General features: G+C 41.6%; 1 protein-coding gene and 1 non-coding gene across 2 annotated transcripts in view; one reads left to right on the forward strand and one right to left on the reverse strand.

The window, feature by feature from the left end:
* LOC126335023 (frizzled-4) overlaps positions 1–16,532 on the forward strand; it is a gene marked incomplete at its 5' end in the record, with an annotated part of 385,645 nt that overhangs the window by 287,307 nt on the left and 81,806 nt on the right. The window lies entirely within an intron of this gene.
* Trnaw-cca (transfer RNA tryptophan (anticodon CCA)) lies at positions 14,249–14,320 on the reverse strand. Its single transcript has one exon. It is a non-coding gene; the product is annotated as a tRNA-Trp (tRNA).

Genomic DNA, 16,532 nt, shown 5'->3' on the forward strand with positions numbered 1-16,532 from the left:
CAATATCTGACATTCTTCGAGGAAGTGTTATAAGTGCATATAAAAGATTTAGGAGACAATCTGAGCAGACATCTTGATTGTTTGCAGATGATTTAACAAAACGGAAGCAGACCGGAGATAAAAAGTATTGACGATGAATTACAATTTATGAAACAGAGTTCCCTGTTTCAGTGATTGTTAAGCATTTTAATTACTCTGTCATGTTTTGTAGCACGCTGAAGTTTTCAGTATGCGTCAGAAATACTGAAACACCATTCAAACGAACATGCGTCATTTTGCGTAGACTGCGTGGAGCTTATGGACACACACGGAAAACTAAGACTAGACGACGCCATTCGAATAGGCATGCGTTCAGATGTCTTAGACAGTATTTGTATCTCGTGTACTGAATGTTGGTATGTGCACCATAATGGCAAGCACAAAGCGAAAGGAACGTCAAATTGACTACATATTTTTAGACTTTCAGGAGGCTTTTGACACCGTTCCTCACAAGCGACTTTTAATCTAATTGCGTCCACACGGAGTATCGTCTCAGTTGTGCCACTGGATTCGCGATTTCCTGTCAGAAAGGTCACACTTCGGAGTAAGTGACGGACGGTCATCGAGTAAAACAGAAGCAATATCTGACATTCTTCGAGGAAGTGTTATAAGTGCAAATAAAAGATTTAGGAGACAATCTGAGCAGACATCTTGATTGTTTGCAGATGATTCTCTTATTTACCGTCTAACAGGTATACTAAAGAAACTGCCTACACTCTGCTTGTCCATCTTCTTCTGGAGCACTGTAGTGCAGTATGGGATCTTACCAGATAGGTTAGACGGGGAGACACGACATCGAAAAAGTCCAAGGAAGGCAGCTCGTTTTGTACTATAGCGAAACAGGGGACAGTGTCACGTATATGATAACATAGCTGGGGTGGAATTCATGACAACAAAGGATATCCTCATGAAATTTCAATCATCAACTTTCTCCTCCGATCGTGAAAATTGTTTGTTGGTGCCCAGTTACATAGAAGAAATGTTCATTGTAGTAAAATGAGAAAAATCAGAGCACTCCCGTGAATGTTTAATTCTCCGTCTTTCCCGCGAGCTGTTCTACAGTGGAACGGTAGAGATATAGCTTGAAGATGGTTCACAATTAAATCCCTCTGCATGGCACTTGATTGTGAATTGCAGAGTAATCATGTAAGTGTGGATGTTGATAGTATAAGATTACAAGTAAGTGGTAAACTTGTCACATCGTTTAAATATACGGCGGTAACGGTTCGAGACGATACTAAATACAGCGAACATGTGACTTTATTGTTGCGGAAGACGAATGGAATGTTTACACTGCGTGATAGCAGATATCGAAGTCATTCACTGACACGTTGGAGGGTCGTAATAAGTCGGAAAACGCCATTCGTAAATGTAACAGAGTTGTTGTTCAGGAATCACAAATGGGAACTAGTGAAAGAAGGGCGGCTTGGTTCTACCAAAAACCGATTGAGTAAACTGGTATTCTGGCAATACTCTGAAACTGTTCCGCTACCCCCATTGCATTTCTCATGTAGGTAGCATGAAAACAATTCAGATTATGGCCTGCACGAAGTATATAGCCAGTTATTTTTCCTTTGCTTACCTGTTTTTGAATATAATTTTTAAACCACATTTGGCCGTTCAGCACGTTCTCAGGTGGAACAGCTCTCAGAACACGTATTTTCTAAAATAATTTTTGGTAATGAAAAACTGGAGGCCGCCACTTGATGCAACGAAAGTTTTACTTTCGAGTCTTATACAAGCAACACTTTGTAAGGCCACTAATCTGAGTATTTATTAATTACGACGCGTTTGGGTGGATTTGGTCAATGACACAGGCGACAGCTTAAATTTGTAGTTCAGCGACATAAGTCTCGGAAAACCATGAGATGGCGACCAATCTACAGAAAAATTCATAAAAATTTACAACAGCTACTGATACATTAGCAAAACAACATTTTTTTCAGAATGAGATTTTCACTCTGCAGCGGAACGTGCGCTGATGTGAAACTTCCTGGCAGATTAAAACTATGTGCCGGACGAGACTCGAACTCGGGTCCTTTGCCTTTCGCTGACAAGTGTTCTAGGAGACGAGGTACTGGCGGAATTGAAGCTGTGAGGGCGGGGCGAGTCATGCTCGGGTTGCTCAGATGGTAGAGCACTTGCCTGCAAAAATCAAAGGTCCAGAGTTCGAATCTCGGTCCGGCACACAATTTTAATCTGCCAGGAAGTTCCAACACTCTTTTTACAACCGAAGTTGCAAACCTGCTGTTAATTGCAGATAAATTTGTGTTATTTTTATAATCACCGACTTCGTTGCGCTTCTGAGACGAATATTGCTGAACTAAAAACTTAATTCGTCTCCTGGTAATGAAGTAAAGCCTCCGAAACGCACTGTAATTAACAAATATTGAAGTTTAATGCTGGTTGCAACGCGTTGTTTCTTCACACCTTTAACTTAAGTCACGGTGCCACACACATCAAGAAGTAGCTGTTGTAGCACATGCCAGTGGCATCACAATCAATCCCGTAAAAACCGCGCACAGCACTAGAGCAAAATGTAAGTAATGTGATTAAACAGGAATATTGACTCGTTTTCTGCCAGTGGTATCTCTCTTGATAACAACAATAATAATAACAGTATGTATACAACGACAATGACACATTTAAAGAATGGTAAGAGATAGTAAGGTTAAGATGGAATCTTAGAAAAATTTTGGTGTACATACTGACGAGAAATTAAACAGAAAGAAACTAGTTTCATACCGTCTTACGCAACTTGTTTATGTGCAAAGTTGCTTCGAAATATTTTGATATCATACCAAACGATATGTCGTCAACATATCAACAGAAGCATTTTGGTACAATTTCATTTCCAAAGCACTGGCCCACATTTATCATGTCTCGAACACTGGACAGAAATACATAGCTGTTGAAACAATTGTATTCTCTTCTCGATGAAACGCCTCTTTAGGATCTGTTATCAACGTACAGGATAAGAAAGCACCACCGGATTCGATTCCCAAAATCGCAGCATATGGTCGATAACGTTGAAGTTCCATGACAAGCTGGAAAGTTAACCGTCAGTTTAGCTAAGTTTCCCAGTTGAATTTGGAAGGCCACTTCGAATAAACTACGGAACTGGAATCCGAAAGAAGAACGTTCTCCCATGGGATCAACGGTTTGCCTTATGAAGCACTCGCTGACTTTCCAGATTTGGAAATACTTGTTCATAATTATGGGTAGCAAAAGGACCATCGTAACATTATGAAAATGTGAGCTACATCATCACAGCGTCATATTCGTGCTTTCAGTGCCGGAATGAGGCCATCTGATGCACGAGATTCTTGGCTCTTTGGTCCTAGATAAATCGGGCACGTTGTTTGAAGAAAGAATGCGATAAATGTGTAATCATGCAGCATTACTCTCAATAGTGAGGTGCGCTTCATAGTTCCCGCATCACTGGCACTCTAATAACGCGTATTTTCTCGTCATCTTAAGTTCGGAGAGTTCTGCTCAGTCGCTGATGTTTTTAGTTTGTGCAGTTCGGGTCTGGCCATGGCCACAGAATAGCTCATGCGACATCCTGCTAAAATCCCTGCGCCACGTCTGCTCTGTGGCAACGATTCCCGCGTCTCCCCTGACACTCTTGCCACGAGTCGCTACGTCGGCGTGACTTGGACACTGTGCAGTTGAAACATCCTAACGCTCTGGCAATTTTCCACAGACTTGCTCTACGAACCTGCTAAAAAAGCCAGGCCTCGTTGAAAGTCAGAGTGGTAGCTCTCTTTGCATCGGACAACTGCGCGGTCGAATACGTAACACATCCACTAGCGTACAGAAGACTGACTACCTGCATCGCTCCAGCAACCGAGCAAGGTGCGCCATAGCTGAGGTACTGCATTTGAATTCGTGAGGAGCGGGGTTCAAATCCCTGTCCGTCTACCAGGGCTTTTCGTGGTTTGCCTAACTCGCTTAGGGCAAATATAGAAATACACAATTTCTTTACCCATTCTTATTCATTACAGTTCCACAGGGTTCACTATAATGTGCATTGCTATTTCGCTTATATACACTATAATAGACTTTCCATTTAATACACACCAAGAAGTAGCTCAATCAATCAATCAGCCAATACCTAAAAATCTCACACAGCAATAGAGGAAAATGTAAGTAATGTGATTAAAAGAAATATTCACTGGTTTTCTGCACGTGGTCTCTCTCTCGATAATAACAACAATGATAACAATATGTATACAACAACACTGACGAATTCAAAGAACGTGCAACACGCAGCAAGGTTTGGGTGGAATCTTAGAAAAATTTTGGTGTATATATTGATGAGAAATGAAATAAAAAGAAACTAGTTTCACACCGTCTTAAGCAATAGTGATCATCCATTTCAGTATTTCGTGTGGCTGGAAGTCTTGGAGGGAAACAAATCAGTAACATAACATAGTTTGTTTATTTTCATTCGGTAAAATTATATTTTATTTTATTCTCTTTTACAATTGCCATTGCAGAAAAGCGTGCAGGTCACCACGTTGAAATACAAGAAGAGTTCCATCACGAGCGCGCGCGCGCGCGCGTATGTGTGTGTGTAAATAAAACAATATTTCAGATAGACGATGTCAATAGCAGAACAATATTGACATCTACAAGTGTATGCCTTAAAAACATGAAGTATAAATGAATTCGTACTGAAAGTAAGAAAAGCAACAAGGGACTGTTATTTATTTCGTTTATTAAAAAATGGCGCCGTTACTAGTTTAGAACAGCCATTCACATTTATTTTGTGCATTCTTACAGTGCTGACAAAAAGCTGTCGAGGGTTCAAGCTGTGGTGAAAGTGTCTTTAAGTAATAATACGTTGCGGTTAGGACGGACATAAAAATGATAACTTTCCTCTTAGCAGTCTTAATGACGAGCTGAAAACAACATAATGACCTTTGTAAGTGCCCAAATTACTCTTGTTCTATTTACGTCGGACAGACACTTGCTATGCTTGCCGGTGTACCGTCTGCCATTTGAATGTTTAATTTTGCCGGTAACTCCAAGTTATAAAGGATTTCTCTCTGATTTCATGGACTCGACTAATGTCTGAAGTAGTGCTGGAGGGAACTGACACCATGAATCCTGCAGGGCTGTCGATAAATCCCCTAAGAGTACGAGGTGTTGGAGATCTCTTTTGAACATCACGTTGTAAGGCATCCCAGATATGCTCAATAATATTCATGTCTGGGGAGTTTGGTGGCCAGCGGAATTGTTTAAACTGAGAAGAATGTTCCTGGAGCCACTCTGTAACAATTCTGGATGTGTGGGGTGTCGCATTGTCTTGCTGGAATTGCCCAAATCTGTCGGAATGCACAATGGACATGAGTGGATGCCGGTGATCAGACAGGATGGTTACGTACGTGTCACCTGTCAGAGTCGTATCTGGACGTATCAGGAGTCCCATATCACTGCACAGCGGCGCACCATTACAGAGTCTCCACCAGCTTGAACGGTCCACGGATTCATGAGGTTGCCTCCATACCCTGTACACGTCCATCCGCTCGATACAATATGAAACAAGACTTGTCTAATCACGTAACATTTTTCCAGTTATCAACAGTTCAATGTCGGTGTTAACCGGCTCAGGCGAGGCGTAAATCTTTGTGTCGTGCAGTCATGAAAGGTACACGAGTGGACCTTCGGCTCCAGAAGTCCATATCGATGATGTTTCGTCGAATGGTTCCCACGATGGCACTTGGTGACAGCCTAGCACTGAAATCTGGAGCAATTTGCGGAAGGTTGCACTTCTATGGAGGTGAACTATTCTATTCAATCGTCGTTAGTCCTGTTCTTACAAGATCTTTTTCCGGTCGCAGCGATGTCGGAGATTTGATCTTTTACCGGATTCCTGATATTTACGGTACACTCGTGAAATGGTTGTACAGGAAAATCCTCATTTCGTCACTACCTTGGAGATGCTGTGTCCCATCGCTCGTGCCGCGACTATAACGCCACGTTCAAACTCACTTATATCTTGATAACCTGGCATTGTAGCAGGAGTAACCGATCTAACAACTGCGCCAGACACTTGTTGTATTATAGAGGCGTTGCCGATCGCAACGCTGTATTCTGCCTGTTAACATATCTCTGTACTTGAATACACATGCCTACAGCAGTTTCTTTGGCGCTACAGTGTAGCTTCCATAACATCTGGCTTTTAGAGAAGAAAAATGACGAAGAGGATGAAAGGGACTCGAAATCTGCTGAACGAAGTTTATGTCCGATCCTAAACGGCAGTGATGGGTGAATCATCTATTTTCGGGCTGAGATAAGTAGGCCGGATTCCCGCCGCCTGCCGATAACCTCGGGCCTACAAGTAAAAAGAAGAAGAAAAAAAAGCGAGCAACTAGAGAATGGACTCCGCTGTTGACGCCTGGCCTCCGCGCTATCTGAGTCGGCTGTGACAGTATTTTGAAACATGTCGCCCCAGAGTTTAGATAGCGGTCGGTCCCGAGCAGGGGAACCATTCAGCGCTTCTACAGCCTTTCCACTGGAGGCTGCGGCCCAACAAGGCAGATGCCAACGTCACTGGCTGATCGTTAAGCCGTCCTCACACGGTACGAGGCAGCTACCGATGACGTGGACGGGACATCCGGCTCCACGAGATTAGCGCCGCCGCCACACGAGAAGAGCCGGTTAACGTCATTTGCGCTCTTAACCCTCTCCAGCGGCCGTTGTTGGCTTTATTTGGCCCGCAGACCACACAGTTCCTTTACGAAACTGGACGCGCGGAAAATAGCTGCGTTAACTCTGGCAGCGATTGTCGAAGAATAGCGAAGAAAATCGCGAAGAAGAGTGTGAACTGGTCGATGGCTTGAGCAGCGAAATGCTAGAGAAACACTACATAACGCTGTGTCACGACTTGACATACATACTAGTAGAAGTTATTCATTAAGTCACTTGAATTTTCATCCCATTTTCAGTTATAAATTGAATATGGCCGAGGTACAGTGTCAGTATGCGCACGCATAATGTCCATACTCTTCATGTAACGTACTTCACCACATAGGTTTCAAGATCGCGATTCGTTTCTTAGTTTAATTGGAATGGAAGAGAAGATTTTTTCGAAGCTGCTTACCATCACTGAAAAAGATATTTACCAGCAAATTACACACATGTGTCAGTCCATAAACGCAGAGATATTTACGTATATTTTACAGAAAGTTTCATAATAGTAGGAACTTCCACTGTCTAAATTGTGTTTGTGTTTACTTAGAGACGTAGACTGGCAAACACGTTAAGATTTCTGCCCACTAAGGAAACATTTCATTCGTTGGCTCTTTTTTTTTTTCAACAAGAATTACAGCAAATGCTTTATTGATAATTAAAGACGTAGACTTTGGAGAGAATTCTTTTATTAAATGAATAAGAAAGACCCAGAATCTTTTAGAATACGAAAGGTGAAAAACCTGAAAAGAGGTGGACGCGAACCATAAAACTTCTTTTCTTCGCAACTCCTAAATCGCGATGCTACCAACTGCGCTACAGATTCGACAAAGCAACTAGGCTTGCATACATGGAATACGCTGTCTAAGGACCGTATCTGCATGTAATGATTTGGTATTTAACATTCAGACTGTACCAAAAGGACGCGTTGTTGATAGATCACCACTGCGCCGTAGCATTAAAACGATATACTTTCTTAGAATCCAGGTTACAAGACTAAAATCATCAACTGCAGGAAGCCTTTACCTACCGATATGTAGTTTCTCGTCATTTTATTATAAAAAATTGTAGCTAAAAGGAAACATTCTCGAGAAATCCTGAATTTGCTGATGCTTTGAAACAGTTTATATTCATACCACGTACTCAGTGAGAAAAAAAAGCAAACACCAGATACGATGTTTTAAACCATACAATTTCGCGGCGCTAATGTTCTGCTTGTAATGTGAAACAATGTCACATCTCATCGGTCACTTTCCTCTCCAGAAATCAAAAATCTGACATACCAGATCCTTTATTTCACGCTCTGCAGAATAGTGGAACGTGGAATTTCACGCCACTTGCCTAACTTTGCAGGTAGCCAACAAAATGAAAGAACGCTCTATAGTATCTAATGTGAAAGGTAAACTGCTGCGTGTCACATCCCGTAGTTTACGTAAGTCTAGACACTACAGTGAGAAGATATAAAAGTCTCACAGCCATAATTCAGAACCGAGGCACACATCAAATATAAATTTCTCGTTTCACGCGCAGTGGGAGCTTAGTTGTGAAAGCTCCATTTTCTTTATCAAATTCATTCGATCCACTTTCACGTTTCTGTTGATTTCCTTTGCTGTCCGCCCAGTCATTGACTTAAGTTACTAAAACTTGTTACAGACACTATGACGTCATCTTAATTTGTGCGCTGTGTTTATTACAAATTATTTTCGTACCGTATTATTGTTGCCGTGAAACAAGCTGATGTTACCCTCTGGGAGGATATTTAAGATTGACCGCACATGTGTCTAATGGACAAAGGTATCGGGCTATAATTTTGAATTTGGTGAAATTAACACAAAAAAACCAAACGGATTTTAACCTAGGGAGTTAATGAAAGTGATAAAATCATAAGTGAATGAAAAAATTAACGGTCGCCAGCCCAATTAGGCACGTTAATTTGGAAATATACTTTTAGAAAATTGAATATTGGTTATTGAAATTACTTTCGTTGAGATTTCCCTTTGATAGCAAACAGGATACAAGCTGACACAGTGCACTCTGAACTGTATATAGCAGCAGTTACCAATAACACACACATCAGTAAATTATAAGAAGTAATTTTGCACCAAGCTCATTCCAATGACAGCTACAATCGAGAGCATTACTTAATCAACTACTGAAATGTTACTGCATGAAGTGCAGTACCTAATTTGGACATTAGGGGCTTTTATCTTAACTGACATAAAAAAATCAACAAATATGAATAATCTCATAAATACACTGTCTGAGTTCCTCTAAATACATCAGTTTTCCTCAGCAACAGTAACAGTTCAATTTTTTCTTAAGTGAAGAATATGATGGGTACCCATAAACTAGTAGCGTTTCTCTAGTCAACTCTCTCTCTGATTATTACAGTAAAAAAAAAAAAAAACTAATTCAAAAAGATAATCATTCACTTCACTTGGAGTAGTTCATAATTTACTTTGTAAGACAATAAAACACAACACTAGGCTTAATTAACTTCAAAAAAGGAACCATTCATGATACAAATCAAAAACACACTATTTTTGATAATGAGATTAACTTATTTGCCTTTTATCGCCTGTGAAGCAATTATTTTAGACAGTAATATTTTCACAATCTTGTACTGTATTCCTACAAAACTATAGTTTGTAATAATCTAGGGATACTTTAGCAAAATCCTATCTAACTTTGCTTTTGTGGTTTTAACTTTAACTTTTACTATTCCTTTTACATTAGGCAAAAATAACTTTAAAACACTTGAATGCAAGAATTGTTCATTTAAATCAGGATACTCTGTTTTAGTAGCACTTAGGCGAGAACCCTGCATTGTGATTATTATTCACACCACACACAAATTAACTGGTCCATGCCCATATACATTACTGAATGTGTGAAGTTAGTGAAACAGTGGCGAAGATAGGAGGCAAGTTACATGGCGGCTAACTGTCCTCACGGCTCTTGCTGTTCGAATTCTCTATAAAATCTCTTCTTGGCTTCGGATTTTCACCATATTAGAGTCAGTCCTTTTTGCCGAGAATACCAAATAATAGCCAGATCCACATCCGAGGCAAATCCATTGTAAAGCAGCTTCGAATTGCCTATCTTAACACCGTCGAAGTGTACCGTGCTACGGCTATCCACATACTGCGTACCGTTCACACCAAGGAGCCGCTCAGTTCCACCGCCAAAACCACCTTTTACATCGCGCGATGCCACTTCCGTAGCGGAGGGACTTCCCTATATCTTTTATATATTACAAATACAAGTGCCGGTAAGCATGAACATACACATATTATAATAATTATCATTTTAATAAATCATTTTGCTTTTTTCATATATACATTACAGAACTCTAATTTTCCTGTCAAAAATCAAGGACTTTAAATAACAAAGAATCCACACTCCATAATTGCAGATACACAGTTACATAATATAAACCTACTTCTAATCGATACAAGTGTTACAAGACAAACACATAACGGAATAACAAGTTGGAAAATAGGTCGAGGAATATAAACAGTCAAGCCGTCCGCACACGGAGACTGAAAAGGAACGCAACAGGCAGGCGAACTACTTCGGCAACTGGTTGCCGATTATCTGGCAACGCAGTTCCGCACAAGGGGCAACTCACGTGTCAGAAATGAGAAACTGCTGTTTTCGTGTGAGAGCGAAGAGGAGAGGGTGTATTGTTTATCGCACAAGAGCATCTTTCGGGTACACTCGGCATGTCCTGCACAGATTCAAGCTCAGAGGAAGATATAGTTCTCTATTATTATTTCACACTAATAAAAAAACGAAGAAAATTCTCGATTCATCCGTACATATCAATTAGTGTGAAATGCAAGCTGTATATATTGGGTTGGTGTATGTGTGTCTATCGTCTCTCCATTATGTTTAATCAACACAATACATAACACAGACTTTAGTCATCAATAATATATTCTCCTTCACTACTTACAACCATCTGCCAAAGCTGGGATAATTTTTCGATTCCGCGACGGTAGAAATCACATGGTTTTAGGATGAAATTTCCTTGAAAGTTGCTTGATAGAGCGCGAAAGGTGAAAATTTGAGGACGCAAGATCATGTGAATAAGGTGGGTGCGGAATGACTTTCGAACCCAACCCTAGTATAGCGTTTTTTGTCACTAGCAGAATGCCTGCGGCCGTTGTCGTGGAGTAACATCACATCACGCAGTCTTTCTGGTCGTTGTTCCTGGACTGCGTCTGCAAGACGCCTTCGTTGTTGACAGTAAACATCAGAAATGATGATTACGCTTCGGGGAAGCAATCCGTAGCACATCAGATGATGCAAAACATTATCCTTCGATATCGATACAGGATAGGAATGATCCGTGTTATTCACGACCCAATTGATGAGGAGCAAGCAGAGATGCACATTTGGCCACCCGCAGATTTCTGTGAATTTTGCCTAGAGCATGAGGTATCCATACACCCGATTTCCGGTTTTTGAAACTTCCCCATCACATGCAAATGCCGCACAATGGTGGAATGATCACAGTTCGTCATAACTGCCATTCCTCGAGTACAATGCCGGGGATCATTGTGCATTATGCGTTTAAACGATCTTCATCAGAACCCGAAGTTCTTCCTGCGTGTGGGAAATCACTGATCAAAACGATCCTCCTTAAAACGAGAGAAACAGTTTTTTGCCGTGCTCTGTCCAATGGCATTGTCCCCATATACGGCGCAAGTGTTTCTGGCTACTTCCGCTGCTGTCATCCCTCTACTGAACTCAGTTGGCACTCCATTTTATAACGTCCACAACTACACCCCCGCTACCTCCAAATGACAATATGTAAACTCAAATAGCTACAGTGAACTACAAATCGAAAATAACAATCGATAAACAAATTCGTAGGAACTGTTATAGCAACATGCAAAACAGAAACGCTAATAACTTATGCACCAACCTAATAGCAACCAATGTGCTATAACTGACCTATTCGAAATTCATAGTTTTATACAGAACGACTAAACAGTCCTACTGTGATTCGGTGCAGTTCACTTCTTCCGCCATAACACACCGTTACTTTTATTTTAAAAACCCAAATATCTTGAGATGGTTTGCGTGCTTTTTGTGATGCTCGTTTGCGTTCGTTAAATCATTTGTCGGTTAGCACCATTGTATTCATACGTAGCGGAGATATCTGGCTTTTCACTGTTCGTTTCCACTTGACAACGTAATTTTATTGAGTGATCGAGGCCGCTAGTCACACAAAGGAATACTATCGATGTGAGTTACAATTTTTTGTATTGTTGTTTCCGTTGACATACTGGTAATTTATTTTAAACAATAGATGTACGCATGTATCTCTGCCCACTTCACACTCGGCTTTCTCTGTCAATCTCTCCTGCAGTAGCCTCGGAGCTTGTAGTTGTAGTAACTGGGAATTCTCGGCTTTCCCATAGGAAGCTAATGTTCACGACCTGCCTGTTCGCCTTCAAATTGAACCAATATGGAGCTATGTTCGTGATCACAACGCAAGCCAGATCGCTAGAGCACGGTCGCCGAATCGTCGGCAACTGGTTGACAACGCGTTGCAAGCGACTGACTGCAACTGGTTGACAACGCGTTGCAAGCGACTGACTACGGAGCCACTACGCACTCGCGCCGTCTGCGGAACCGTCTTTAACCGGGCCAGCGAACTTTTGACTCATGCTAGTAGGCTTGTCAGCTACACTTCAGCAACGCTGGGCACCGTGGAGGGCCCACGGGAGATCAATATTTCATTGAAATGGTACCTACTGAAGGTCTCAATTTCGTCCTGTGTTGTCGGGAACTTGCAAGCATTTAAATGCACAGAGAAGAACTGTTAAACTCATCTGAAATAGATACTCGTTCCACGCCAGAGACGGTTGCTAGTACTCGAAGACCTGCGATCACGGGGTCCTGGGTTCGATCCCGGCCGGGTTGGGGATTTTCTCTGCGCTGGGACTGGGTGTTTTGTGTTGTCCTCATCATTTCGTCATCATCATTCGTGACAGTGCCTATAATTGGATTGTGTAAAAATTGGACTGTGTGAAAACTGGGACTTTCTACGGGCGCTGATGATCGCGCAGTTGAGCGCCCCACAAACCAAACATCATCATCGAAGACCTGCAGTGTGACGTACGCGCGCCAAAGTCTGTCTTCCGCGCGGGCCTCACTTTTGGAAGTGCACATCAAGTGATTCGCTGCCGATCCGTCACGCCGGCAACGAATTGCTTTTGAGTCGCTCAGTGTGTGGAGGGCCTCAGTATTCATTCGCTCCCCACTGTTACGAAATACCCTCTGCCAGTTTTCCAGTACGACTCAGAGACGGGTGTGACGGATACGAAACATCTCGGTAATCTACAAAGGACTGAGATTCGTGAGATCCGTGAGAGGCTGCACGAGATTAAATAAGATTTTTAAAAAAATCGAGATTCGGAAAAAATGTGTATTGCCTTTGATCCTGTCTTGTTTTTGCGAGTTGTTTAAAGCACTTTAGACCGTTACTCGCCACCTCTTTCTTAGACCTACCGAGCGAGGTGGCGCAGTGGTTAGCACACTGAACTCGCATTCGGGAGGACGACGGTTCAATCCCGTCTCCGGCCATCCTGATTTAGGTTTTCCGTGATTTCCCTAAATCGCTTCAGGCAAATGCCGGGATGGATCCTTTGAAAAGGCACGGGCGATTTCCTCCCCCATCCTCCCCTAACCCGAGCTTGAGCTCCGTCTCTAATGACCTCGTTGTCGACGGGACGTTAAACACTAAATCTGCTCCTCCTCTTAGACCTAATGGTAATCGTTTACTCTTCGTTTAATGAGAGCTACAAGAGAGAACAAATTCGTGAAACATGTGAGAACTCGTACTCTGCTAAATGCGTACGTAGTAATTTATTTATAAAACTAAAAAATAATGACGCATTACAGTTTACTCATCCAGTCATTTCAGCCCCTACTCTTCTTCCCTGTCGTTGTGCAATCGATGTATGAGGTCCACCAAATCGCCATTTTTGCACTGCTGGCAATTGCATGCTTGATCGGCGCCAGTTCCCCACAGCTATCAGGCGGCTATCTGTCAGTGAATAGCGGTAAGCCAGTAGTAATAAGTACCGCGTCGCTGTTTTAGGCCCGTATGTTTGTATTTGAAGTAGATGATGGCAAAATTTAAGTGTGGCGTTTGTAAACGCTTTACACCCATTGAGAATTAAGTTATCCTTTTTGTTGTATGAAATGAATATTTTAAAAATTTGGTGACGTTTGTGTGTGTTAACCAGCGCTTAAGTGCATATAACTTGTCAGTGGCTACTAATCATAGAGAAAGCAATATTCTTTAACAATTACCAATGACGCTAACAAGTCACTTGAGGCTGATATTTCATTCTTACCATGTCAAACGGTCAACTGACTATGAACCAATTTTGATTCTTTGTAAGCGGTAGGTGTGTTGTTTTACTTTATAGCAAATCTTTTGCTTACATGTTTTTTTCTTCTCATTTGGTCATATGCAAGAAAAATATTTTGACCCCGACGTGATTTGAACACGCAACCTTCTGATCTGGAGTCAGACGCGCTACCGTTGCGCCACGGAGTCGGCTTGTATGTACACACTTCCCGCTGGGAACTCGCTGTCGAGCACAAGCTATTGGGATTTGTTTTCTTGGTTCTCCAATTAAATTATACAGTTATGTTGCAAAACTACAGCACAAGATGGCAACAGCGCGTTAAACTCCACCGGCAAAGAACAAGAAAGTTAATCCGGGGTAAAGAAAAAGTGAAATGGGTGCTACGTCAGTTATTTCAGTTACACTGACTGTTTCAAACCATTCTTAAAAGTCGTAATATAGTGCCACTTGTTACTACTAGTGTAACAACGTATTTGGGTTTTGCCCAGCCGAAATACAGTATTTCATGTCCGCATGTAAGCTAGGAAATGCTACTGTGAACAACCTTCAGGAAGTTGTGCAGCAAATAAAATTATTGGAAAGATGTGTCTGCCTCGATTTTTAAAATTGTCTTCAGACGAAAACTAAACTTAAAATGTCCACATTTTCGCTTATAACTTTCGACTTAATGATTTCCGGACCACGGTTCAAATAGCTCTGAGCACTATGGGACTTAACTTCTGAGGTAATCAGTCCCCTAGAACTTAGTACTACGTAAACCTATCCAACCTGAGGACATCACATACATCCATGTCCGAGGAAGGATTCGAACCTGCTACCGTAGCGGTCGCGCGGTTCCAGACTGTAGCGCCTAGAACCGACGGCCGGACGATGGTTCCTTATCGTAAATTGGTATTTTCGCCCGTCTCCGACATCCTTGACACCTTTTGCCATCTTCACAGTGATACTTAACGTACCATGTATATTTGGGAATGTCTACGCGTCTGTTTAGGTTTCTCTGCTGTGACTCTCATAACAATTCCTGACGAAAGCAGTTTCTGTCAGTAAGTTGTTTGCTAATGTAAGGGCGCCCTCTCACTCTTTCATTTATACTACGCATGCAGGAGGATAAACAGTTAAATTAATTAAGAGTTGCTGATGGAGAACGCAAGCAGCCACAAATGCTTTTAGAAGCGCATAAGGTAGAAAACTAGACTTGTAACTTAGTTGCTTTAGGTGCTCTATATTACTCAAATCATCCGTACGGCAATTAAGGTGACGCTAAATATTCAAATATTCTATGCAGTGCGCAACGACATACAACTGGCGAAAGTAATGCTGAAGTCAACCTAGTGCAGGCATCTACAGATGGGCATCATAGCAATAAAATAAAGCCATTTTAAAAGTATTTGTTGCTGGTTGCTTTCTCCGTCAACAATCGTTAACTGAAGCGTAGATAAAATACTATAAATAATACAAATTACTAATTGTGAATACCGTTAGTGTTGAAGGAACAATTTCAAAGTCATACATATTGTGATGTAATGATGTCTCCCTTCAATAATGCGGTGTTGGCCAGGGGCGATTCTAGAGGTCAGTCAAGGGGAGGGGGCAAATGGCGTGTAGAGGGGCGGGGCGGGGAATGGAATATCGCTTCACAAAGGGAGAGTTGGGGTCCCCGCCCACAATTGGTAAAATTTGGATTGAAGTAGTTTCTGGTAACTGTTTTGGAGTTCAGGGTAAAAACGTGTCTACAGGATGTGTGTGCCCGGGAAAATAATACGATTTGACCCATAAGTCCGGCGATTTCTAAGTTTTGGTCTGGGGTCAGCAATTTAAGTGTTGGTAGGCATACCCGACATATTTAGTTTTCTTGATTACTGTAAGTGGTACTCGTACATTAATATACATCCAATGTGTATTAATAAATAATAAGACGCTCATTTTAAGTTAAATGATATTTATTGGTTTAGATAGTAAGCTATTTGCAACTCATATTCTATTGTTAAAATGTATTTGAAATACATTGCAACCTATGCTGCTACATAATTATAAAAAAATGATTGAATCTGTTGAAGTAATATATTCCCTGATTTCTGAAGCCATTTTGTCCAGTGAAATATAATACTTCATTGGGGGGGGGGGAGGGGGTTGTGTAGCCCCCCCCCCCTCCCCCCTTGCCTCAGCCCCTGGTGCTGGCGACTACTATTCAACTGCACTCCATAAAAATTTCCATCAATCGAAAGCCGTTACCTTCATGCGCGTGTGTATTTTATGTAAGAGTACAACTGCAAGGCAGACAACGTATATACTTGTTTGCTGATCTCGCCGTTGGGTATGCCAGTTAATTCAAACTGACCGCCATCAGAATTTCGTGTGCCCAAGATGAAGAAAAGGAGTAGAAGTACTCAACAACGGACA

This window comes from Schistocerca gregaria, chromosome 2, assembly GCF_023897955.1.
Source record: "Schistocerca gregaria isolate iqSchGreg1 chromosome 2, iqSchGreg1.2, whole genome shotgun sequence".
NCBI lineage: Eukaryota > Metazoa > Arthropoda > Insecta > Orthoptera > Acrididae > Schistocerca > Schistocerca gregaria.